The sequence below is a fragment of the Schistocerca piceifrons genome, chromosome 2 (genome assembly GCF_021461385.2).
Source record: "Schistocerca piceifrons isolate TAMUIC-IGC-003096 chromosome 2, iqSchPice1.1, whole genome shotgun sequence".
In the NCBI taxonomy this organism is placed as follows: Eukaryota; Metazoa; Arthropoda; class Insecta; order Orthoptera; family Acrididae; genus Schistocerca; species Schistocerca piceifrons.
The window spans coordinates 1,064,650,291-1,064,678,156 of NC_060139.1; positions in this window are offsets into that span (position 1 = coordinate 1,064,650,291).

The window sequence follows — 27,866 nt, forward strand, 5'->3', positions numbered from 1 at the left end:
GTTACGGCAACTATCATTACCACGAGCAACGTACGTCGGCCGCACTTAATGACACCACCAAACATCAGGTAACCTCCACCTTGCTGCACTCGTTGGACAACACGTCTAAGGCGTTCAACCTGATCGGGTTGCCCCCAAACACATCTCTGACTATTATCTGGTTGAAGGCATATGCAACACTCATCGGTGAAGAGAACGTGTTGCCAATACTGAGCGGTCCATTCGGTATGTTGTTGGGCCCATCTGTACCGCGCTGAATGTTGTTGTTGCAAAGATGGATCTCGCCATGGACGTCGGGAGTGAAGTTGAGCATGATGTAGCTTATTGCCCACAGTTTGAGTCGTAACACGTCATCCTGTGGCTGCACAAAAAGGATTATTCAACATCGAGGCGCTGCTGTCAGGGTTCCAAAAAACTAAACAAAAAAATGGCTCTGAGCATTATGGGACTTAACATCTGAGGTCATCAGTCTCCTAGAACCTGGAACTACTTAAACCTAACTAACCTAAAGACATCACACACATCCATGCACGAGGCAGGATTCGAACCTGCGAGCGTAGCAGTCGCGCGGTTCCGGACTGAAGTGCCTAGAACCTTTGGGCTACTGCCAGGGTTCCTCCGAGCCATATGTCAGGGTTCCTCCGAGCCATAATCCTAGGTAGTGGTCATTCACTGCTGTAGTATCCCTTGGGCGGCCTGAGTGAGGCTTGTCATCGACAGTTTCTTTCTCTCTGTGTCTCCTCCAGGTCCGAACAACATCGCTTTGGTTCACTCCTAGGCACCTGGACACTTCCCCTGTTGAGAGCCCTTCCTGGCACAAAGTAGCTATGAGGATGAGATCGAACCGCGGTACTGACCGTCTAGGCATGGTTGAACTACAGACAACACGCGCTATGTACCTCCTTCTTGGTGGAATGACTGGAGCTGATCGGCTGTCGGACTCCGTCTAATAGACACTGCTCATGCACGATTGTTTACATCTTTGGGCGGGTTTAGAGACATCTCTGAAGAGCCAAAGGGACTGTGTCTGTGATACAATACACACAGTCAACGTATATCTTCTGGAATTCTGGGAATTGGGGTGATGCAAAACGTTCTTTAATGTGTGTAGTTCTCGTCATAATTTTGATTTACCTGAACTAATGTGAAATACTATTCTTCGAAAGATTCTTTCTGGTTTTGGGCCTCATTTATGACTCCAAACTGTCGTGGTTACCACACCTGAAGTACCTGTAAGCGAGGGCCAGAGTGTGCTGAGCATTTTGAAGTGTCTTAGTCACAAATCTTGGGGAGCAGACAGGACGCTTCTGCTCCAGATTTATAGGGATTTTGTTCAGTCGTGGCTGGACTACGACGCACAGTTTATGGCTCAGCGTAGTCTTCATACCTGAACTTCATTGAAACTGTTTACAGTCAGGGTATCAGCCAGGCCATGGGCGCTTACAGGACCAGCCCCACGCCCAACTTACGTGTTGGCACTGGTGAAATACCACTTACCATCTAGTGGGACCTCCTCTTGGTGCATGAGGTGTGTCAGTTACTCACCACTTCCCAGAATATCACACTATTGTTCGTCCAGTTTTGGAACGTCTCATTGCCAATGGTAACAAGGCTCTTTAGGATGCATGCAGTGCGTGCTGGAGTCCGATGGTGTTAGGCACTTACAGGCTCAAATCCAGGGTTTTAACCGACTGCCACGCTGGTTACTGCAGAGGCCGAGAGTTATTGTAGATTTAGTGCAGTACAAGGGAGATTGTAGTCCTTCTTCTGTTTTTAAGATGATACTGTCCAACTTTTTAAAAAAGCTGAAGAACAATGTATTTTTCACGGATGGGACTAAACCAGGAGACTCCATTGGTTGCTCTAATTTTTTTTTTTTTTTTGATCGTGTCCTCAAGATTCGGTTGTCTCCAGAGTTCACTGTATCCGATGCTGAACTATCCACGATCTTGAGAATGTGAGAGCAGGTGAGGTGTGCAGTGCATGCTAAAATCCTCGTCTGTTTCGTCTCTGTCCTTCAGTCTCTGCATCGCTTGTATGAAGCTGATAAAGTGGTTCAGGATATCCAGGTTTCTATCACCTGACTGCAGAGGCTGGAGAAGGGTGTGTGGGAAGTAAGGGCGAATGTACGAGCCAAGGAGGCGTGTCGTGATCCTTGGTGAGTTTAGTGTGATATCTTCCTGTACGCTGTTGAGTTACAGAGTGCTCCACCACTGGGGAGGTGAGTGGCTGGAAAAGACAGACAGCAAGCACCGCCTATTATAGCTTACAGTGCAACAGTCCTGCACCTTCTTGCAGACACGCATGGGACGAGATTCTCCTTACTTGTCTTCACTTAGGCCACAGCCCTGTGACACATGGCATCTTGCTCCAACGAGAGCACCCTCCATTGAGTGGTGCTCGTGGCATACAGATCACTGTGCGCCGCATTTTATTAGGCTGAGTTTTATTTTCAGACCAGAGGGTAGTGGCGAATTTGCCGACCAATCTGCTCTTTATTTTAAGTTCCGTTCCAACGAATGTGGTGAGAGTTTTAAGGTTAAGTTATTTGTTCGCCTTGTTTTCTAAAATTTTAAGATGTTGTTAATAGGTCTAAGGCGCTACAGTCATTGACTGTGTTGTGGATTGGCGAGACAGCCAACCCACTATGAGAGGAAACCGAAAGGCACGCGTTTTAGCTCACGCAGGCTGGCGTGAGGTCTGGAACAGGACAAGGAAGTTAGACTTTAGCAAAAAAGGACGTAGCTGTTGGAATACTTAACTTTAATCCGTAAATGGTGAACATCGCTCTTGACGGTACATGTTTTACAGCATCAATAGTAACTGGTAATGGCGCTTTGCTAGGTCGTAGCAAATGACGTAGCTGAAGGCTATGCTAACTATCGTCTCGGCAAATGAGAGCGTAATTTGTCAGTGAACCATCGCTAGCAAAGTCCGCTGTACAACTGGGACGAGTGCTAGGAGGTCTCTCTAGACCTGACCTGTGGCGGCGCTCACTCTGCAATCACTGACAGTGGCGACACGTGGGTCCGACATATGCCAACGGACCGCGGCCGATTTAAAGACTACCACCTAGCAAGTGTGGTGTCTGGCAGTGACACCACAGACTGTGCGGCCGATCCCGGCGGAGGTTCGAGTCCTCCGTCGGGCATGGGTGTGTGTGTGTTTGTTCTTAGGATAATTTAGGTTAAGTAGTATGTAAGCTTAGGTACTGATGACCTTAGAAGTTAAGTCCCATAAGATTTCACATACATTTGAACATTTTTGTTGTTAATGTGCTAGCATGGTGACTGGATCATCCATGTTTTTGGTAAGTGGTCGACCAGTCACATTTCCCTGTGCCTTCCTTTTAGCTCTTCTGTGGTTTCACTTGTGTTTTAATCCCACTTGTAGCACCTATAATACTTCTCAGTTGTATTAAGGCCTATGAGATACAGTGACTGTGTGGATCAACGCGAGTGAGGTGGTAGTGAGTGAACGAGTGTAATTCCATTGGATTTCATCTCTCTGTGTGACAACAATTTTAGTCGTTTCATTCCACATTCGTTTCTTTTAATAGGTGTAAGGGCGCTGATGACCAAGGCGTTGAGCGCCTGTAAACCACTAACTCTCTCTCTCTCTTTCATTCTCTCATAGCCACACACACACACACACACACACACACACAATCCTTTTGTGTCCTTTTTCTCTCATTGGCACTTTCCCCTCCATGTTTCTCCCATTGTCACTGTCTTTATCCTTTTCTCTTCCTTATCACTGTCCCCTGCTTTGCCGGTTTCATGTATCTGCGTCCCACTGCCAGCCACAGATTTTATTTTCTTTCTCGTTTACTCTCTGCTGCCTTTCTTTTCCACCTGCATTGTCTCCACTCCACACATGTTCTTGTGGAGGCTCTGCTAGAGGTTTTTGACACGTATACTGGGAAATATTGACATGTGGGTATTCAAATTTACTACCACTGCCTCTCACTGACCCTCACTATCTCCCCTCTCCTTGTCCCCCACTGCCTTTGTATTCATCCATCTCTCTTTCACTTTCTCTCTGCCACCTACGCTGACTGCTCTCTCTTTCCCTCTCACTGGCACTGTCTCCTGTCTCTACCGCCGTTGCTGTCCCTCTGCTACTTTCTTTCAACACAAAAAGGCGCGAATAATTTCTCATCCCAAAATTTTTGGTGAGGAAGGTGGAATGAAGATTGAGGCAACGATTTCCTCACTCTTGTCTGAGTTTTTTAAAGGGGAACATATTCGCCTTTTTTTTTGGCCTTACAGGAGCATTTTTTCGCTGGTTCCCTTCATTTCCCTGCTGCAGCAGTCTGTAACTGCTTACCTAAAAGAAACGAATTTCATAGGTTAGAAAAGTTTTGAAAGTTTATTTATATACCCCGACACATTTATATGTTTTGACAAATATAAACAACAAATGTGTACTAATAATAGAGGAGTAGCACAGAACGCAGAACGGGAATTCTCTTCATCCAAATGAGAATCGCCTTTCGTTTCGATCAAATACAAAACATTGAGTCCTACGTTAAAAAATAAATAAATAAAACCGCCATTTGAGGAATAAAAACAAAACGTTTTAAAGTGATATTGCGAATGTACATCGTAAAGTGGCCACGCCGCAAAATAGATGGATCCCCGAGATTAAAGAGCTCAGGACTCCAATCCAGCGGAAGTTCACTTTACACTATTTTTGATACAGGTATACAGCATTTTTAGGCGACACATGCAGTATACCAAAAAATTTGGTTTTTAATTTGGAAGTATAAAGAGTCTCGTGTGACAAAATAGGATCTGTAATGTGCTTACGCCGCCAGGGGGCACCATACAATAATTTCCAGAGAAAGAAACCTTATGTGTTTTGTGAAGTGCCTGTTATGCAGAGACAGCGCGTCATAGGGCTTAGTGACTTCAGAACCTTTGCGATGACAAGTGAAGTCTGGCATATGTTTACTACGTTATTATGAATTTACGCCTGAGACTGGCTATTTCCTGCATCTCTTACGTGCGTAAGTACGGTAACTTCGAACCTTGCAGTCTCAGTAATGGATAGCAATATCGAAAAAAGTTTCAAAGCTCTCCGAGAACAATATCATAAAAGCATATAGTAAAAATTTCGACGGTTTCAAATGAACAGACTTTATAGAAGCAGCCATCTCTACAACTGGTACTTATGGTACCTAAAAATCATGGTTTTATAGTGTATCTCGATAACAGACACAAATGTTTGAAAACGAAACAATGGCGTTTCTAGATGTATATCTAGAGATTGTACGCTCGAGCCGTTGTCAATGGTTTGTTATTTAGATAATTGTGGCCCACAGTACAAAACCGTATAAAAGCGGTTTTTTTGAAATTTCGAGTTGGTACGGTAATTTGAATCTCTGGATACCGATAACGAATAATGATACCGAAAAAGTTTCTAAGCTTCACGAGAATAACATCTTAATGACGTATGTTAAAAATTTTGACTGTCTGTCATGAATAGAAATCACGGAAGTGGCCATCCTCGCAGTTGGTACTTTTCGTAACCAAAAATCACGTTCTTCGGGGTTTCCACAGGGACCACCCATGAACTAATGGCGATTTTACAAGCCGCCTATCATCCACCCTGCTGCAAAAGAACCAAACGATTTTCACCATTTACATGTACTGGAGGTAGTTTGTATTTCTTTTAAATTTGGCCCTATTCTTTGTGATATGTGCAGAGTACCCGTTCTTCCGACAGATATGGGCTGTCCAAAACGCTTGTCGCCTTAACAGTGTGATCAATAGAACCAGACATGTGGCTGTTCGAAAAATCGCAGTTTTGCATGCGTCTTTCTGGAAAATATTGGTACCATGCACTATCGAGCATGGACAGAAATGAAAATGGCTTTAGAGGAAATGAAGTGTGGACACTATAGTGTACTTCTATTACAATGGAATAGTTAGTGTCGGAACATACGCATGGTCGCAAATACTATTCGTGAAACAACTGTGGTCAGCGACATCATCCCAGTTGCATGTTAAGTTGCAGAACACACCTACAAACTTGTGCAGACAGGTCACTAGCGTTCTCGCAGGAAATACGCCCGCACAAACAACGTGCGAGACGCACCGTAGGGCTAAAACAATAACTGGAGCAAGTAGAAAAACAATTAGTAACCAAAATTAGCGACCAAAAACAGCTATAGAAGACAGGAAACATAGATATAATTGTATACTTCGATTATAGTGAAATTACTAGTTCGGGTATGCATACGAAATTATAAATACGATTCGTGAAGTAATTCTAAGTAGTAGCATTAATAATAATAGTATGAAAGATGTGCATTAGGTCTGACTGTCTGACGATAAATAGCTTAAAGTGCTTGTTAACTGTAAAGACTGTATGTAAGTACAAGGTAAAAGACCTACAACTATAAAATGTAATGTCTATAGCTTATTGGTCCACCTGAAGCAAAAATGTGTCAACGGCTGTAAGTTGTCGGTAGTTTAGTATCTGTAAAAGTAAATGACTAAGTACTTGGTAATACGTGGCTAACGACTTATAACTAAATCAGTACTTCAAACAGTAGATGACTAACAATATGTGGGTGTAAATGAGCAACTAAACCTAAAATGTGTTAAGAAGATAAAAACTAATCATGTGTAACAAACGTAAGAAACAATAACAGGTTGGCTAACCGTAGCTGTGAAGAGCTGTTGAGACGTAACTGTATTTGGCTAACTAACAGTAACTAAATACAACGGTAGATGGCCAAGCTGTAGTGTGTAAAGACTTACTGTCTATAAATAGCAAATTAGTGGCAATGTGACTTCAGCAACGTTTGGCAAACTATTGAAACTAACATACCGACTGCAACTTACCGACTGGAAATTACTAAATATAACTACAAGTAATTGTAGTGCTAACTGTGACTTACCGAATGACAGAATGACAACGTTCTACCTATGAAAACTCATTGCTTCCTGCAAATAACCATCTTTAGCCTCGGGAGAATGTCCATTTACATATCAAAAACTGATTATAAAGTGCTGCACACGTAGTAGTCCAGTTATGAGAAAGACGTGGAGTGGGAGTTGGGGAAGTGGGGAGCGGGTGGGGGGAGAAGAGCACCAAAAGGAAGGGGGGGGTTAATGTTAGTGGAGTGGTGGAGTGGGATAGCGTAGGGGAGGGGGGAATTGTGGAAGGGGTAGGTGTGAGGAGAGATATAAAGGAACAACTAAAGGAAACTGGCAGCTAGACTCTTACGAATGATAAGATGAAGCTATTAAGATAATTAGCTGCTACCTGAATGTTTCTACGAAGAATTGATAATAACGTACTAACTATAACTTACTAAGTATAACCTAACATAAGGGGCGATAGAAGGTTTGCGTTTGAGGGCGTTGCTGCAGAGTGTATGCAGTGCAACGCAACTCCTATGTGGATACACGAGCACCGACTTTTGGACAAGTGATTGGTGTGAAATTCGTAGTTTTCCGACGTGCATGTAGTTAATGCGGAAACGTAAACGCTGGCGAAGTCACTGCAAAAGGCGTCGAAAGACGACAAACGTCTTGCTATTCTTTGTTAGTTGCTGAATGACAAACACCGGTAGATATCAATCGGAGAATGAAGGATGTTTAAGGGGCAGCATGTCTGTCTAGAACCAGTTCCATGCTGGTCTCGATTTGACGCAAGACCTGAGTGATCTACGAGGCCAGCCTGGTCCATTACGGACAACTCAAGCTGGAGACACTATAGTACTCATTCTATGGTCCTGTCATGCATTCATCACCCCTTCGATCTCTTAAGAAAAGCTTTGAAGGGCCAACGATTCCTATTGGACGGAGGATGGGCAGCAGGCAATAATGGAATTGCTTCTCGTAGCAGGACACTGTATTTTGACAAATTAATATCTTCAACCAGCTAAGTCGGTAGGATGATTGTTTCAATGTTCACGATGATTTCGCCTGGTCGTTACATCATATTTATAGAAGTATTACGATCCATACGTAAGAACTCATGAATTCTTTCGGCATTAACGCTTTTTTTATTGTATTACATATTGTTCTCGTGTTTTGATAGAACAACAGTGATAATCTGCATTCTCTTATTTATTTTTGACACTCGCCAATAATTCAATAATTCTGACCATGTACCATCTGTGTTTAAATTTTTAGAATTTCCTTTGTAAATTTTCTGATACTCTTATCTAGTTTGTACTTATATGTGATATGTTCTGTATAGTCTTATGGGGAAGGGCACTGGGTGCCTGAAACTAGGAAAGAGATGAAAGTTCTTTTGTGAAAATGTTTGCTGTTTCCTTTTCAACAAATTACTTACTATTGCCGAAGATGAATAAAGTGGTGTATCGTATTGTTTCTCATACTGTGTCTCGCTGCGTGCGTGGTTTGACACACTTTTTTTTCTTGTACCTGGCTACCATTTCCTTGTTGCATTACTATCGTCAGGTTGAAACGACATTAAACGTTAGGCAAGACATCGAACCAAAGCTGATTAGCTGATTGTGCTACTACTAGTTAATTTGGCCGCTTGGTAGGTGACAGATTTGGTGGAATAAAAGTTCCTTCAGAAACAGTTATAGCGCGCTTCCTTCCTGCTTTTGCGCGTGCTTTCTCACACATTACCGAGTCGGTCGAGGATCTGCTGCGTTTATATCGCTACAAAAGCCTTCAGCTCGCTCGTCTCACGTGACTCCTGGCGAGGGCTCAAGAGGGATCCCCGAGCAGCGAGCCCGGCTGTTTGGCAGTCTGCGCGGCCCCGAGGCGGAAGCACCCCTCGCCACATGCTAACGAGCCGCCAGCCTCCTCCATCCCCGTCATCTGAATATCGACGGCTCAACAGCCCAGGGCGGTGGCCTAAGCCCGCGTGACGGACGCGGAGATCGCCGCCGCCATGACGATGCCCCCGGCAGGCACTACTAGATAGAGCATGGCCACCTATGGCAAGCTAACATACACCCACAAGCGACAACATCGGCAAGCCCCTGCATATCAGCGACGTTGACTGGATATGCCAGCCGCTATTGAAGCCGCCCAACAGACTACACCAAGGAAACCGACAAGATAGCACACTGACGCACAAACAAACCGCCAACATTACCCTACACTGTGAATGTGATATATGACCTATCGGTCACAAAACGACGATGAACCAAACTGTTACGGGGATGCTGATGCTGACCAAGAAATCACCATCGGCACCCAGCAGCAGCGGCCTAGTAACACCACCGCACAACGTCAAAGGTATCGACCTGCGTGATACCCACTGCTAACAAAGCCTACACTTGCATGACCTGCCGCACACAGTAAGAAGACCGCTGCTGCTCTTACAACCCGACCCAACTATCGCAGAAGTTTTTTACTTCTTTAGCTCTTGCCTTGGCACATTTTTCCATCTGCCCTTCAAACCACTACCCATCATTCATCTCCAGATGAGCGCGTATTAATGGTTAACCTCAACCAGACGTACGCAAACATCACAGTACCCACATCCTGCGACACCTCACTTTAGCGAACACTGCCGGCCGCTGGTGACCGAGCGGTTCTAGGCGCTTCAATCTGGAACCGCGCGACTGCTACGGTCGCAGGTTAGAATCCTGCCTCGGGCATGGATGTGTGTGATGTCCTTAGGTTAGATAGGTTTAAGTAGTTCTAAGTTCTAGGGGACTGGTGACCTGAGATGTTGAGTCCCATAGTGCTCAGAGCCTTTTGAACCACTTTAGTGAACACTAACCCTTACACAGAGGTGGCAGTAGACCTTCTGAGTTGCTATCATGCCGGTGTGGGTGTGACGGGGCTCCTCCTCGGTGAACGATGCCGACTCTACGCTTCATGCTGGGGGCTAATCACCTCTCTCTGTGTGAACTTAATTCCGCTGATTTAAAGACCCTCACATACATCTCGAGGAATTCATGTGATTTTCATTCTTGAAAACACGCATGATTATCAAGACTCCGTCTTATCCGTCGCACAGTTATTTCCTTCTACTGACCCATTCCCGTTACAAGCTACCAGATGTGGGTTTATACCTCGTCGGCTTCCAAGAATAGAGCAGCCGATGGAGACTGCAGGAAAACGACCATCCCCAGGGAAGTGTACTAGATCCATCTCTGTTCACTATATACACGGTTGAGCAACCCATAGCACCCAAAAGTAGGAGCTTCTTGTATGAAGATGATATTTCTATAGCCACGTAGTGCACAGATTTTGAATCAATGCGAAACACCCTCATGAATGCTTTTAAGCAACCTTCCAGACGCTACAAGACTGATCTACGTAAACCGAATCTCACAAAACACAAGTGTGTGAATTTCATTTGAAAACAAGGGAAGCTAGTCTAAGGTTAGGTGTCGAACTGGAACACTGTGACATCCCAAAATATCTAGGAGTCACTCTTGACAGATTCGTTACTTTCAAAAAGCACTGTATTAAATGCAAATCAAAGTCTTTCCACCGGGAGAAATATTCTACGGAAATTGGCCGGCAGAATACTATGCTTGTCCTGTTTGGCGGTTCTAGGAGCTTCAGTCTGGAACCACGCGACTGCTACGGTCGCAGGTTCGACTCCTGCATCGGGCATGGATTTGTGTGATGCCCTTAGGTTAGTTAGGTTTAAGTAATTCTAAGTCTAGGGGACTGGTGACCTCAGATGTTAAGTCCCATAGTACTTAGAGCCATTTGAACCATTTGTCCTGTTTGGAATAATTCAAAACATGCCGAAGAGGAGGACATAGCTCTCAATGACACCTGCAGAGTCATAACAGCTTGTCCGAAATCCACTCCAGTGAAATTGGCTTCACCATCTCGCAGGAATGGCATCCCGTCATGTTCGACGAGAAATAGGTGCGAATGAGGAAAGACAGAAAGTGGAGCAGGAGAGAACGCATCTTCCGTATGGGCACGAACTGCACCCGCAAAATGGAGGAGTTTCTTTAGAACGTCGACGGCACTTGGAAACGTTTCGTAAAAAGTTTGAGAGTTACGACTTATCTTCCCTCTCACTGAAAAGGAGTTTCAAAAATGTACCTCCTGCTTTCGATGAGAAATGGAAGACTCATAAGTCGCTAAAAAAGACTGAGATCTGGAGTTGACAGATCAAAAGTTAATTTGGTGATGTGGTGCTACACTATCAAGATGATATTCAGTGTGACTGTGGAACAGACCAGACTGTTCGTCACATGCTTCAATTCCGACTGCGTCCAGTCTTTTGCACACGAGATGAAAAATACTCTGGAAGTCGCCAAGTTTTGGAGAAAAATAATGTAGTAATAACTGTGTATAACATGTATGTGTCTGATGCAAGAATAAATAAGTTGAAACTTTTATCATTATCTAACATGCAAGTTCAAGATGTGAGCAGCAGAAGATTTTGACACACACGTCTAAGTCTGCCAATGCACCCTTACATCGTTATTGTATCTGTACATAGATTACGAAAACACAACCTGCTTTTGATGGTATCCTAAGTTCCGTCTGTAACACTTCTTACGCTTTCCGCCTTTCATTGTCGGTAGAAATTACGATCGTAACATTTTTAATAAAATGTCAAGGCAGTATTAAGAAATACGAGAGACGTCGATATAAGAGATACGACAGAATGTACATCTTCGTCTGCTTTCTTATGTTTCCCTGTCCGTAATGGAAGACGATGACCGGTAATTGTCACTCAGTAGATAGAGCGTGTGATGGGCTGTTCCATCATTACACAAAACGAAAAGTAAATCCGATGACGGCCATTGTGGTAATCTGCCGAATTAAGCATAACCAACGCATTTTATGATGATATTACACTCCGCATACTCAAATACTTTCGTGCAAGACTTAAAGAGAAAGTAAGAACCAAAGGCATACTGAATATTTTATTGTTGTAGTAGAGACCATTCTAATCCTATGTAAAGTTGTATTTCTACACCGTGTGTCAACTCCACAGTCCAAATCATATTTTATATCTGCTTCATATCGGATTATTTTTCTGCGATATACGGTTCGAAACTTAGAAAAGCAGGGGTCTCCTCCTTTTTATCAGAAGAAGTGTAAGATACTCCTAATAATAAGGCGCAGCCAAATGAAAACGAAACGCATGGAAGAAAAGTAAGTAAACTGTTTGTTATTTCAAAAGTAGTCATCATAACACATTTATCCCATTCTGAGATAAGACGGTCAGGGTGTTCATGAGAAAATGTTTGCGCTTGCCTACGGAACCACAAGTTGTACGTAGGCGTGCACCCCTTGACCGAAAGGAAATCGACGGCCACGAACGTCTTTCTTCAGGGCACCAAAACTACGGAAACAGCGTGGGGAGAGATGCACGTGGGTGCGCCCACACGCCGCTAACGTCATTTCCGGTACACTGTAGAAGTTCCGCTGCAAGCGCTAACGCAGCCCCCATGCCTGCCCATGCAATTTGCCTATTTATAGAGCCCTGAAGTAACACATCGGTGACCGCCTATTCATTTCGGTCGAAGAGGTGCACGCATAAATATAATCATGTTTCCGTAGGCAACAGCAAACATTTTTCCATGAAGGCATTGACAGTCTGTAAAGAGTGGTGACAATTACGTTTAAAACTGAATATTTTACTTACATTTTTCCCTATGCTCGTTTTCATTTCACTGTCCCTTCTACCTCTACATCTGCGTGATTACGCTGCTATTCACAATAAAGTGTTGGCAGAGGGTTCAATGAATGTGCGAGCCCTGATTTCTCTTATTTTATCGTGATGATCATTTCTCCCTATGTAGGTTGGTGCCAGCTGAATGTTTTCGCAGTCGGAGGAGAAAACTGGTGATTGAAATTTCATGAGAAGATCCCGTCGCAACAAAACACGCCTTTGTTTTAATGATTGCCACTCCAATTCACGTATCATATCTGTCCCACCTGATGCGGATCCCACACGGCACAGCTATACTCCAGAATGGGGTGGACAAGCGTGTTGTAAGCAGTCTCCTTAGTAGAGCTGTTGCACCTTCTAAATGTTCTGCCAATGAATCTGATTTCTGTTGTTTTATCGTGATGATCATTTCTCCCTATGTAGGTGGGTGCCAGCTGAATGTTTTCGCAGTCGGAGGAGAAAACTGGTGATTGAAATTTCATGAGAAGATCCCGTCGCAACAAAACACGCCTTTGTTTTAATGATTGCCACTCCAATTCACGTATCATATCTGTCCCACCTGATGCGGATCCCACACGGCACAGCTATACTCCAGAATGGGGTGGACAAGCGTGTTGTAAGCAGTCTCCTTAGTAGAGCTGTTGCACCTTCTAAATGTTCTGCCAATGAATCTGATTTCTGTTGTTTTATCGTGATGATCATTTCTCCCTATGTAGGTGGGTGCCAGCTGAATGTTTTCGCAGTCGGAGGAGAAAACTGGTGATTGAAATTTCATGAGAAGATCCCGTCGCAACAAAACACGCCTTTGTTTTAATGATTGCCACTCCAATTCACGTATCATATCTGTCCCACCTGATGCGGATCCCACACGGCACAGCTATACTCCAGAATGGGGTGGACAAGCGTGTTGTAAGCAGTCTCCTTAGTAGAGCTGTTGCACCTTCTAAATGTTCTGCCAATGAATCTGATTTCTGTTGTTTTATCGTGATGATCATTTCTCCCTATGTAGGTGGGTGCCAGCTGAATGTTTTCGCAGTCGGAGGAGAAAACTGGTGATTGAAATTTCATGAGAAGATCCCGTCGCAACAAAACACGCCTTTGTTTTAATGATTGCCACTCCAATTCACGTATCATATCTGTCCCACCTGATGCGGATCCCACACGGCACAGCTATACTCCAGAATGGGGTGGACAAGCGTGTTGTAAGCAGTCTCCTTAGTAGAGCTGTTGCACCTTCTAAATGTTCTGCCAATGAATCGCAGTCTTTGGTTTGCTCTACCCACAGCATAACCTATGTGACTGTTCCAACTCAGGTTATTTGTAATTGTAATTCCTAAGTACTTAGTTGAATTTACAGCCTTCAGATTTGTGTGACTTATCACATAATCGAAATTTAGCTGATTTCTTTTAGTACTCATTTGAATAACTTCACACTTTTCTGTATTGAGGTTAAACTGCCACGTTTCGTACAATAGAGATACCGGGTGTAATTCATTTTGAAATTCGTTTTGGTCATCTTATGACTTTACAAGACGGTAAATAACAGCATCATCTGCAAACAATCTGTGACGGCTACTCAGATTGTCTCCTATGTCGTTAATATAGATCAGGAACAATAGAGGGCCTATAACACTTCCTTGGGAACGCCGCATATTACTTGCGCTTTACTCTTTGACTTTCCGTCTGTTACTATGAACTGTGACCTTTCTGACAGGAAATCACGAATCCAGTCGCTCAACTCAGGCGATATTCTATAGGCAAGCAGTTACGTTACAATACCATTGTGAGGAGCGGTGTCGAAAGCCTTCTGGAAATCTAAAAATACGGAATCAATTTGATATCCCCTGTTGACATCACTCATTACTTCATGAGTATAAAAAGCTAGTTGTGTTTCAGAAGAACGATGTTTTCGGAATCCGTACTATGTGTCAATAAATTTCTTCGATGTAATTCATAATGTTTGAACACAGTATATGTTCCGAAACCCTACAGCAAATCGACGTCATTGATGTGGGCCTGTAATTGAGAGGATTACTCCTACATCCCGTTTTGGGTATTGGCGTGACTTGAGCAATTTTGCAGTCTTTATGTACGGAACTTTCTGTGAGCAAGCGGTTGTATGTAACTGCTAAATGTCGAGTTAATGTATCATCATACTCTGAAAGGAAACTGACTGGTATACAACCTGGACCGGAGGTCTTCCCTTTATTGATTTAAGCTGTTTTGCTATACCGAGAATAACTACTTCTATGCTTCTCATCTTGGCAGTTGTTCTTCATTGAAATTTAGGAATATTTACTTCGTCTTCTTTGGTGAAGGAGTTTCGGAAAACCGTGTTTAATAACTCTGGTTTAGTGGCAGTGACTGTTGCTATCGCGCAGTGAAGGTATTGATTGCTTCTTTCCACTCGAGTGCTTTATGTATGACCAGAATCACTTTGGGTTTTCTGCCAGATTCCGAGAAAGAGTTTCGTGTGGAAAAATTAAAAGCATCTCACATTGAAATACGCGCTATATTTTGAACTTCTGCGAATCTTGGAAAATCTTGGGGATTTTGCGTTCTTTTAAATTTGGCATGCTTTTTTCGTTGCTTCTGCAACAGCGATCTGACCCGTTTTGTGTACCATGGGGGATCAGTACCAGCACTTATTAATTTATGTGGTATATATCTCTGAATTTGCTGTCGATACTATCTCTTTGAAAACATTCCACAATTTTTCTATGCTTATGTGATCAGATCGGAATGAGTGGAGACTGTCTCTTAAGAAGGCGTTAAGGGCATTTTTGTCACCTTCTTTTAAATAGGTGTACTTCGTGATTCTTTTATATGGTTACGGTATTCAACCTGGCACCAACTGCCTTGTGGTCACTAATCCCTGTATTCGTCACCATAATATTTGTCCAGGATTATTGGTTGCTAAGAGCTGAAGTATGCTTTCCCAACCTTTTACACTTAGAGTGGGCCCATGAACTGATTGTTCAAAACAATTTTCTGAGAAAGCATTCAGTACAATTCTTTTGAGTTTTATGCCTGTCGCCGACTTTAAACGTATAATTTTTCCGACATATCGAGGGTAGATTGAAGTCACCAGCAACTATAATTATACGAATGTGGTACCTATTTGAAAGCAGACTCAAGTTATGTTTGAATTATTCAGCAACTATATCATCTGACTCGGGGGTTGGTAAAACGATCCAATTAATCTATGGTCTGATTGTCAAGTATAGCCTCTACCCATACTCTTTCTCAGGAACTATCTACAATGTTACAAGCTAAACTACTTCTGACAACAAGAAATACTCGACCACTAACTGTATTCAATCTATCCTTTCTGAAAACTGTTAGGTCGTTTGAAAAAATTTAGCGTGAACTTATTTCCGGCTTTATCCGGCTTTCCATACCTATAACTATCTGCACTTCAGTGCTTTCTATTAGGGCTTGGAGCTCTGGTTCTTTCCCAATACAGCTACGACAATTACTTGTACAATACCAATCGTTTCTACAACTACTTTACTGAGTTTTACCTGCCCCCTTTTAGACGGACGCCCTTTCTGTGGTTTCCTGAGACACTCTAACCAAAAAAAAAACTGCCAAGTCTCTTCCACACAGCCCTCACTACCCGTGTAGCTGCTTTCTGTATGTAATGGACCATTGACCTATTAAGCGGAACCCGGAAACGCAGCACCTGATTGCGCAAGTCATCGAATCTGCAGCCTACACGGCCTCAGAACCGTCTGAGCCTCTAATTGAGACCCTCCACACGGCTCTGCACCAAGGACTACAGTCCTGCAGGTGGTGAGCTCCACCTTAATTTCGCAAGCAAGACTGGTAGTCTTTACCATTTCCGCTAACCGCCCGAACTCAGAGAGAATCTCCTCTGGTGCAAAACGACACACGTCGTTGATACAGACACGGACAACCACCTGTAGTTGGCTGCACCCTGTACTCTTCATGACATCCGGAAGCACCCTTTCCACATCCGGAATACCTCCCCTGGGTACGCACACAGAGAGCACACTGGCTTCCTTCCCCTCCTTGGTAGCGATGTTTCTAATGGGCCCCCCACTACGCACCTAATGTAGGAGTTCCCAACCTCCAGCAAACCCACGCTTTGTGAATGTCCAGACCTTGCGAGCCGACAAGCTTCCTCCGGAACAGGATGGACAACTGCATCTGACTCAGATACTTCGTCAGCCATAACGCCCGAAACCTGTTCGTGAAACGAATCGGGGGGGGGGGGGGGGGGAGGAGGGGGGGGGGGTGCGATAGGCCCTTCGGAAAGCCTTTCGCTGCCTGCCAGACTTTGGAATAATCTCCCACTTGGCCACAGGTGAGGGATCAGCCACAGTGCAGGCAGTACTTGGGGCAGCCAAAGTAGTGGACCGATCAGGGGACACGTGGGGCGTGCTCGACGTGTCTGGCATCCCCACGCCAGACACCACATAGTGATGCCCCTTGGCAGCAGCCTCAAGCTGTGTGATGGAAGCCAACACAGCCTGGAGGTGTGAGCGAATGGTCAACAGCTCAGTTCACATCTGTACACAGGACTCACAGTTCCTATCCATTACTGAAGTCGCTCCTGTTTGAAGCTCATAAAAATATGTAATAAACGAACTGTGTACTCGGCTTACTATCAGCAGTAGCTCGGGGAGCTCTCTCACTGACAATCTAACTGAGACTTCTACTCATCAAAAATAATTGAATTATTAAGAGGAATAAAATCTTATTTCTGTCATCAGACTTCTCACTGGCGTGGCCAGAGGCCACCATTTCATGTAGTGTGTGCCATTTTTATCGTAGAGTAGTACTTTGTCGTCACATCCTCATTTCATTCGAATATACGGGATGCTTTAGATAAATGAAACGAATATTTATTGAAATATGTTACCGTAGGAAACGCTGATCTTTCTGAGAAATAATGAATGTAGTATGCTTATTTGTTTTCCAGAGTTTTGAAATAGAACGTCGTTATGTATCCCAAATTATAGAGGTGGTTGCAACATACTGTACCAAACTGTGCTCAGATGGATGTTATGGCTGCAAGATATTCACTTAACTCTTGTGTCCAAATGAGTGCCTGTTTCCCTGGATCCGCATCTCAATACACTTTCTAGACAAGCACTTCTTGCTGGTCTTCATCTTTCTCGGCTGGCCTTATCGAACCACTAGTCTCTTGAAGTCGTCGTTTATCACGCAAGAGCTTAATGGCTGAATGAGCTCTTACACCAATATTTATCACGGCATGTACCAGGCCTGCTTCATTGGTATCGCATCGGCATTCACCTATCAGCAAGATGACAAAGTACTCATTGGACATGTATACTATGTTTATTCCACTTCAGTATCTGTGGCAGGCAGAGCCTCGTTTGTTTGTTCGTTGCAGCCTGTGTTCTACATTTGACAATGTGAGGACAAATTCAACCATCTAACCAAAATTGACTTCAACCAGCAACCTCATATCTCGTCCGCAGACAGTCTGGAAGTCTTTCAGGCACTCGTTCGAATACCTCACTTAAACGAACATTCCACTCCAAAACATCCACCTGAATACCCGTTTCGTGCAGCAAGTAGCATACAGACCTAATGTCTTTAACGTTTCTAGTTCACTAACCAAATTTGACGTATATTCATTTGTTTAAATGCAGCAGCTACGGGATAGAAAAAAATCTATACAAATTACAAAAATGGGGCCGCCCGGAGTGGCCGAGCTATCCTAGGCGCTACAGTCTGGAACCGCGTGACCGCTACGGTCGCAGGTTCGAATCCTGCCTCGGGCATGGATGTGTGTGATGTCCTTAGGTTAGTTAGGTTTAAGTAGTTCTAAGTTCTAGGGGACTAGAGTGAGATTTTCACTCTGCAGTGAAGTGTGTGCTGATATGAAACTTCCTGGCAGATTAAAACTGTGTGCCGGACCGAGACTCGAACTAGAGACCTTTGCCTTTCGCGGGCAAGTGCTCTACCAACTGAGCTACCCAAGCACGACTCACGCCCCGTCCTCACAGCTTTACTTCTGCCAGTACTTCGTCTCCTACCTTCCATACTTTACAGAAGCTCTCCTGCGAAACTTGCAGAACTGGCAGTCCTGAAGGAAAGGATATTGCGGAGACATGGCTTAGCAAAAGCCTGAGGGATGTTTTCAGAATGAGATTTTCACTCTGCAGCGGAGTGTGCGCTGATATGAAACTTCCTGGCTGATTAAAACTGTGTGCCGGACCGAGACTCGAACTTGGGACCTTTGCCTTTCGCGGGCAAGTGCTCTACCAACTGAGCTACCCAAGCACGACTCACACCTCGTCCTCACAGCTTTACTTCTGCCAGTACCTCGTCTCCAAGTTCGAGTCTCGGACTGGCACACAGTTTTAATCTACCAGGAAGTTTCTAGGGGACTGATGACCACAGCAGTTAAGTCCCATAGTTCTCAGAGCCATTTGAACCATAAGACAGGGACAAGGAGATCAACAGAGGGGGAAGGTGCTGAAGGACAGAGGGAGGAGGAGCAGATTGGCAGAGGGATGGGGAGGGGGAGATGGACAGAGACAGGCGCGGGAGGAGATGGACAGGGAGGGGGGAAGGAGGGCCTGTATAGAGAGGCAGATGAAGAGAGTGACGAAGAGAGGGGCGACGAGATGGAATTATATCGGGAGGAAAAGATCGACAGACTGAATGGGGCAGATTGACATAGGGGGGAGGACCAGAGTGACAGAGACGATGAGAAGGAGATTTCTAGAGAGACGGGCATAAGGAGATGGGAGAGGTGGAGGAGGTGATTTACAGAGAGGTGGTGGAGGTGGCTGACAGAGTGAAGGGGAGGAGGAGTGGTAATCAGATAAGGAGAAGAAGATCAACCGAAGGGGAAGGGGCAGATGAACAGAGTGGGAAGAGCAGATTGGCAGCGAGATTGAGAGGAGGAGATGGACAGGGAGGTGTTGGAGGAGACTGACAAAGTGGAGGAGAAGGACATGGAAGAGTTTTTTTTTTTATTTTTGACTGGTTTGATGCATCTCCCCCCCCCCCCCCCCCCCCCAAGCACGAGATCCTCTCCGGTGCCACACACTTCTTCTTAGAGTAGCACTAGTTCCTCAATTATTTACTGGATGAATTCCAATCTTTGTTTCCTTCAGTGTTTATCATCTACAGCTCCCTCTAGTGCCGTGGAAGTTATTCCCTAATGTCTTAACACACGACCTGTCATTGTGTCCCTTCTCCTTATCAGTGTTTTGCACATATTCCTCTCCGATTCTACACAGACCCTCCTTAGCCCTCACCTAATAGGTCCACCTAACTTTCAACATTCGTCTATAGCACCACATCTCAAAAGCTTCGATTCTCTTATCTTCCGGTTTTCCTACAGTCCATGTCTCACTACCATAAAATGCTGTCCTTCAAACGAACATTCTCAGAAACTACTTCCTCAAGCTAAGGAATATGTTTTACTCCAGTAAACTCTTCTTGGCCAGGAATTCCCTTTTTGACAGTGCTAGTCTGCTTTTAATGTCCTCCTTGCTCCAACCGTCACTAGTTATTTCGCTGCCTAGGTAGTAGAACTCCTTAACTTCATCTACTTCGTGACCAACAATCGTGATGTTAAGTTTCTCGCTGTTCTGATTTCTGCTACTTCTCATTAGTTTCGTGCTTCTTTGGGTTACTATCATTCCATATTCTGTACTCATTAAACTGTTTATTCTTTTAAACAGATCATTTACTTTTACTCAGGATGGCAATGTCATCAACAAATCGAATCATTGATATCTTTTGACCTTGAATTTTAGTTCCACTCCTGAATCATTCTTTTACTTCCATCATTGTACTTGATTGTACTGATTGAATAACAGGGCCGAAATGCTACATCCCTTTGTTACAACCTTTTTTAATCCAAGCACACTCTTATTATTCCCTCTTGGCTCTATATACCAACGTGAACAGTCGTTTTATTGCTATTTCCTCCATGGACTTTAGAAATTCTGGAATGTTATCCAGCCCTTTTTTCTTATTTGATTTTAATTTCCCCGAAGCTCTCTTAAATTCTGATTCTAAGACTGGATTCGCTCTCTCTTCTAAATCTACTCCTGTTTCTTCCTCTATCACATCAGACAAGTCTTCCCCACGAAGAGGCCTTCAATGTACTCTTTCCACCTATCCGCTCTCTCCTCCGCATTTAAAAGCGAAATTCCCATTGCTCTCTTAATGTTACCACCCTTGCTTTTAATTTCACCCAAGGCTGTTTACTGGAGTAAGTCCTTCCAACAATCATTTCTTGCTCAGTCTCTTTACATTTTTCATGCATCCATTTTGTCATGGCTTTCTTGCACTTTCTCTTTATTTCATTCCTCAGGGACTTGTATTTCTGTATTCCTGAATTTCCCTGAAAATTTTGTACTCCTTTCTTTCATCGGTCAGCTGAAGTATTTCTTCTGTTACCCAAGGTTTCTTCACAATTACCTTTTCGTGCGTATGTTTTCTTTCCAACGTCTGTGATTCATCTTCAAATGTACTGTCCACTGGTCTATTCTTAATCGCTGTATCTACAGCATTAGAGAACTTCATGCTAATTTCCCTATTTCTTAGTACTTCTGTACCCACTTCTTTGCGCACTGAGTCTTCCTGATTAATCTCTTGAACTTCATGCTACTCTTCATCAATACTTTGTCATATGAGGCTTTATCAGCTTTTGCGTACGCCTAAATGTAAATGTCATGTGATATAACTAAAACGTTTGATTGTGTTGTGTGACTATGGCCTCCCGTCGCGTAGACCGTTCACCGGGTGCAATTCTTTCGATTTGACGACACTTCGGCGACTTGCGCGTCGATGGGGATGAGAAAATCTCCGACCCTGCCGGACATCGAAACCGGGCCCTTAGGATTGACATTCTCTCGCCCTGACCACTCAGCTACCGGGGGCGGACTGCGTGGGCCTTACAATCCAGTATCTGCTATTGGAATCTCCGTCTGACCTTGATGTTGGTTGGTTGGTTGTTTAAGGGGAAGAGACCAAACAGCAAGGTCATCAGTCTCATCAGATTAGGGAAGGATGGGGAAGGAAGTCGGCCGTGCCCTTTCAAAGGAACCATCCCGACATTTGCCTGGAGCGATTTAGGGAAATCACGGAAAACCTAAATCAGGATGGCCGGACGCGGGATTGAACCGTCGTCCTGCCGAACGTTAGTCCAGTGTGCTAACCACTGCGCCACCTCGCTCAGTCGACCTTGATGTAATCTAATTGAGATCTTCCCTTTTAATTCGTTATTTTTCAAGTATACGCCATGCTCTTGTAATTCTTGAAAAGAGTATCCACTATGACTTGCCGGAGTTTATTTCAGAATTGAAAAAGTCTTTCTCCTCCCTTATATCCCAAGCCCGTATTCTCCTGTAATCTTTTCTCCTGCCCCTACACTACATTCCAGTACCTACGCATTTTCATCTCCCTCTACGTACTGTACTACCCTTGCAATATCCTTAAATACTTTCTCTCTCTCTTCACCTTCTGATTGCGACGACGGCGTGTATACCAGAACTACCACTGTCGGTGTTGGCTTTCTGTTGTTTCTGATAAGAACAACCCCATCAACTGCTCATAGTAATACACTTTCTGCCCTACCTTCCAATTCATAAAATATCCTACTCCTGTTATACCATTTTCTGCTGCTGTTGATATTGCCCTATACTAACCTGACGAGAAGCTCTTGTCTTCCATCCATTACATTTCACTGAGACCTACTGTTTCTAGACCGAAACTATACATTTCTCTTTTCAAGTTTTCTAGCTTACCTACCAGGTACAAGCTTCTGACATTCGAAACCCCCACTCGTTGAAAACTATCCTTTCGTTGGTTATTCATGCTTTTCCTCATTGTCACCTCCTGCTTGGCAGAGCAATCCCGGATATCGGAATGGGGGCTATTCCGAAATCTTTCGCTAATTGAGAGATCATGATGACACTTTCTCAATTACAGGCCACATGTCCTGTGGATACACGTTATTTGTCTTTAATTCAGTGGTTTCCATGTCATTGATCACTGCTGATTATTCCACCTTTACGAGTAGTTTCCCATCCCAAGGACAAGAGACTACCCTGAACATCTGTCCGCTCCTCCGTCTTCTATTGCAAGGCCGTTGGCAGAATGAAGGTAACTTCTTATGCTGAAAATCTTCGGCCGCCAATGCTGATTATTAATAAAAAATTACCCGGGAGCGGGTGTCAAACCCTGGTTCGAGGACGTTCTGATTACTAATAAAAGACGATGTGCTTTGTAAACGGGTGACGGAACTTCTGAGAGACAAGGACGTCAAGAAGTGTGGTAGGGGCTGATAGACAGATGGGGGAGGAACGGACTGACAAACAGATGGACAGCAGGAGATGGATTGGGAGAGTACAACGAGGAAATGTACATAGAGACAGAAGAAGAAAAAAATGGTTCAAATGGCTCTGAGCACAATGGGACTCAACTTCTGAGGTTACCAGTCCCCTAGAACTTAAAACCTAACTAACCTAAGTACATCACACACATCCATGCCCACGGCAGGATTCGAAACTGCGACCGTAGCGGTCGCGCGGTTCCAGACTGTAGCGCCTAGAACCGCTCGGCCACTACAGAAGAATAGATTGACAAAGAGAGGGGGAAGAGGAGGTGGGATTAGGAGATCAACAGAGGGGGAAGGGGCAGATTGCCGATGTAGGAGGGGTGATTAAGAAGTGAGGAGAAGGAGATGGACAGAGAGGCGGAAGAGGAGACTGAAAAGGAGGGGGAGGAGGAGATTTTTTGCGTAATTAGTGCTCTGATTTATTTGATGTGGCCCTGCAGGAATTCCTCTCCTGTGCCATCATCTCAGGGTAGAACTCGCAACCTATATCTTCAGTTATTTGCTAGCTGTATTCCAGTTCCCGCCATAGTCTACAGTTTTTACCTTCTACTGCTCCCTGGAATGCTATGGAAGTTATTCTCAGATTTCTTATCAGATGTCTGTAAGTTCTCCTTGTCAGTATTTTCGACATATCCCTTTCCTCTCAGAGTCTGTGCAGAACCTCCACATTCCTCACCCTACAAGTTCACCTAATTTTCAACATTCGTCTATAGCACCACATCTCAAATTCCTCAATTCCCTTCTGTTCCGTTCTTGCACAGTCCATGTTTCACTACCACACAGTGCTGTGCTCCAAACTTACGTTCTCAGAAACTCCTTCCTCAAATTAAGGACTGTGTTTGATACTAGTAGAGCTCTCTTGGCCAGGGATGTACTTTTTGCCACAGCTAGTCTGCTTTTAATGTCCTCCTTGCTCCATCAGTAACTGGTTATTTCGCCGCCTAGATAATAGAAGTCCTTAACTTCATCTACTTCGAAACCATCAGTCCTTATGTTAAGTTCCTCGCTGTTCTCATTTCTGCTACTTCTCATCACTTTCACCTTTCTCCGATAGAATCTCAATCCATATATTGTCTTCACTAGATTGTTTTTTCCACTCAAAAAATCAAGTGATTCTTCTTCACTTTCACCCAGGATAGTAAAGTCATCACTGAGTATCACTGAGATCCTTTCAATTTGAATTTTAATTCCACTCCCCGATCTTTCTTTTATTTCAGTCGCTGCTTCTGTGATGTACAGATTGAACAGTAGGGACGAAATACTACACCCCTTTCTTACATCCATTTTAATATGAGCACTTTGTTCTTGGTCGTCTCCGTATAGCTTCCTCCTATATTTCTCAGAATTTCGAACATATTCCAGCACTATACACTGTCGAACTCTTTTTCCAGCTCGACAAATCCTGTGAATGTGTCTTGACTTTTCTTTAGTCTTGCTTCCATTATCAACTGCAACGTCAGAATTGCCTCTCTCGTACCGTTATCTTTCCTAAAGCCAAGTAGATCATCATCTAACACATGCTCAGTTTCCTTCTCCAATCTTCTGCATCTTATTCTTGCGAGCAACTTGGGTGCGTGAGCTGTTACCCTGATTGTGTGATAGTTATCGCACTTTTGGACCCTTACAGTCTTCGGAATCGTGTGGATGACTTTTTTTACGAAAGTCAGGTGTTACGTTGTCAGACTCAGACATTCTACACACCAACATGAACAGTCATTTTGTTGCTACTTCCCCCAATGACTTTAGAAATTCTGATGGAATGTTATCCATCCTTCTGCCTTATTTGATCTTAATTCTTCCAAAGGTCTCTTAAGTTCTGATTCTAATACTGGATCCCCTAAATCGACTCCTGTTGCTTCTTCTATCACATCAGACGAATCTCCCCCCCTCGTACACGCCTTTCATCTATCTGCTCTTTTCTAAACATTTAACAGTAGTATTTCATTACACTCCTAATGCTACTGCCCTTGTTTTTTATTTCACCGAAGGCTCTTCTAAGTGCTGAGTCACTCCTTCCGACACATTTCTTTTCGATTTCTACACAATCTTCATTCAGCCATTTTGTCTTAGCTTCCCTGTACTTCCTGTTTATTTCATTCCTCAGCGACCTGTATTTCTGTACTTCTGAATTTTCCTTAACGTATTTGTACTCCCTCCTCACAACGATCAACTGAAGTATTTCTTCCGTTAAAAAAAAAATGTCCTGTGACTAGGGCCTCCCGTCGGGTAGACAGTTCGCCGGGTGCAAGTCTTCCCATTTGACGCCAATTCGGCGACTTGCGCGTCGAAGGGGATCAAACGATGATGAGTAGGACGACACAACACCCAGTCCCTGAGCGGAGAAAATCTCCGACCCAGCCGGGAATCAAACCAGGGCCCATAGGATTAACATTCTGTTGCGCTGACCACTCAGCTACCGGGGGCACACATTTCATCTGTTACCCATGGTGTCATCATAGTTACCTTCTTTGTACCTGTTTTTGTTTCCATCTTCTGTGACTGCTCTTTTTAGAGATGTACATTCTTCTTCAATTGTAGCCGCGCGCTCTAGGGCGTCTTGTCACGGTCCGTGCGGCCCGCCCGTCGGAAGTTTGAGTAAACCCTCGGGCATGGGTGTGTTTGTTGTCCATAGTGTGTGTTATTTTAAGTTAGATTAGGCAGTGTGTAGGCTTAGGGACCGATAAGACCTTACTACAAATTTCAAATTTTCTTCAATTGTACTGCCTACTGGGTAATTTCTACTCTAGCTATAGCGTTAGAGAACTTCAAGCGCAACTAGTCCTTCCTTATTACTTCTGTATCCCACTGCTTTGCATATTTATTCTTCCTAATAGATCTCTCGAATTTCAGCCTACTCTTCATCACTACTACATTGTTAACTGAGTCTATATCTGCTCTTGGCTACGCTGTACATTCCAGTATCTGGTTTCAGAATCTCTGTGCGACAATGAAGTAATCTATCTGAAATTTTATCATATCACTGGGGCTTTTTCAAGTATATCACATCCTCTTGTGATTCTTGAACAGTTGAACAGAGGGCAGATGGACAGATGGAGGAGGAACTGATTGACAGAGAGATGCAGAGGAAGAGATGGATAGAGAGAGGGGCAGGGGGAGATGGTGAGGGCAAAGGGGAGATGGAGGAGGAGACTGATGAGGAGTTGGTGAGGAGCAGATGGGATTAGATAGGGAGAAGGAAATCAATGGAGGGGAAGGGACAGAGAGACAGTGGGGCAGTTGCAAATTGACAGGGAGATGGGGAGGATGAGTTGGAGAAAGAGAGACACAGACAGAGGGAGTGGGAATGGGAAATATACAAAGAGGCAGAGGAGGATACTGACAAACAGAGGGGGGAGGAGATTGAACTATGTAGGGAGAAGGAGATAAAAGGGAAACGGGTAGAGAGGGCGGAGGAGCAGATTGACAGAGGGAGGAGGTCAGAGAGAGAGGAATGCGGAAATGGTCAGAGGGAGGGGGAGGAGTATATATACAGAGAGTCAGAGGAGCAGACTGACTGTGGGTTCAAATGGCTCTGAGGACTATGGGACTTAACATCTGAGGTCATCAGTCCCCTAGAACTTAGATCTACTTAAACGTAACTAACCTAAGGACATCACACACATCCATGCCCGAGGCAGGATTCGAACCTGCGACCGTAGCGGTCACGCGGTTCTAGACTGAAGCACCTAGAACCACATGGCCAGACTGACAGAGACAGGCGGAGAGAGGCGGAGGAGGAGATGGAATTACATAGGGACAAGGATATCAGCAGAAGGGGAAGTTGTAGTTGGACAGATGGGGGTGGAGCAGATTAGTATGGAAACGGGGGGGAGGGGGAGAAGAAGAGGTGGACAGGTGGAGAGGGACATAGAGAGGAGACGTGTAGATTTATAAAGAAGCAGAGGAGGAGACTGACAAAGAGAACAGGGGGAGGAGATGGAATTAGCTAGGGACAAGGAGATCAACATAGGGAGAAGAGGCAGAGGGGCAGAGTGTGGAGGACAAATTGACAGAGAGATGAGGAGGAAGATATGGACAGAGAGGGGTGCAGGAAAAGATGGACAAAGAAAGGGGGAGGAGGAGATGTACAGGGAGGTAGGAGAGGAGGCTGAGGAAGAGAGGAGAAAGGGAGGCGGAGATGGAATTAGATAGGGAGAAGGACGTCAGTAACCCAGCAAAGTTGGTACGACGAGGGCCAGAGTTGATGGAACGCGCGCACACTTTTCGCCAGTAGGATCACGCACTTGCCCTCATGGAAGCTGCTGTGGTGTCACCGCCATACACCACACTTGCTAGGTGGTAGCCTTTAAATCGGCCCGGTCCGTTAGTATACGTCGGACGGGCGTGTCGTCACTGTCAGTGATTGCAGACCGAGCGCCACCACACGGCAGGTCTAGAGAGACGTCCTCGCACTCGCCCCAGTTGTACAGCAGACTTTGCCAGAGATGGATCACTGACAACTACGCTCTCATTTGCCGAGACGATAGTTAGCATAGCCTTCAGCTACGTCATTCGCTACGACCTAGCATGGCGCCATAGCATTGGATATTATTTTGTATTGTGGTTATAACATGTATCGTCAAGAGAGATGTTCTACAATTGTGGATTAAAGTTAAGTATTATATCAACTACGTACTTTATTTGCTACTATTAATTCCCTTAACTGTTCCAGACCTCGCGCCATCCTGCGTGAGCTTAAGCGCGTGCCTTTAGGCTTCCTCTCATTGTGACTTGGCTGTCTTGCCAAGTCACAACAGCTGCCACAGCTCAAATTCTACGGAGCATATTTTAGTGCTTGTTTATTTTGCTAGTTTCTATTTTGCTTACATTCCAACTTCAGTAACGCCACAGTCGTGTACTTTTCTCTTTTGCGGAGTCTGCTTCTTCTTTCTCAATTAGT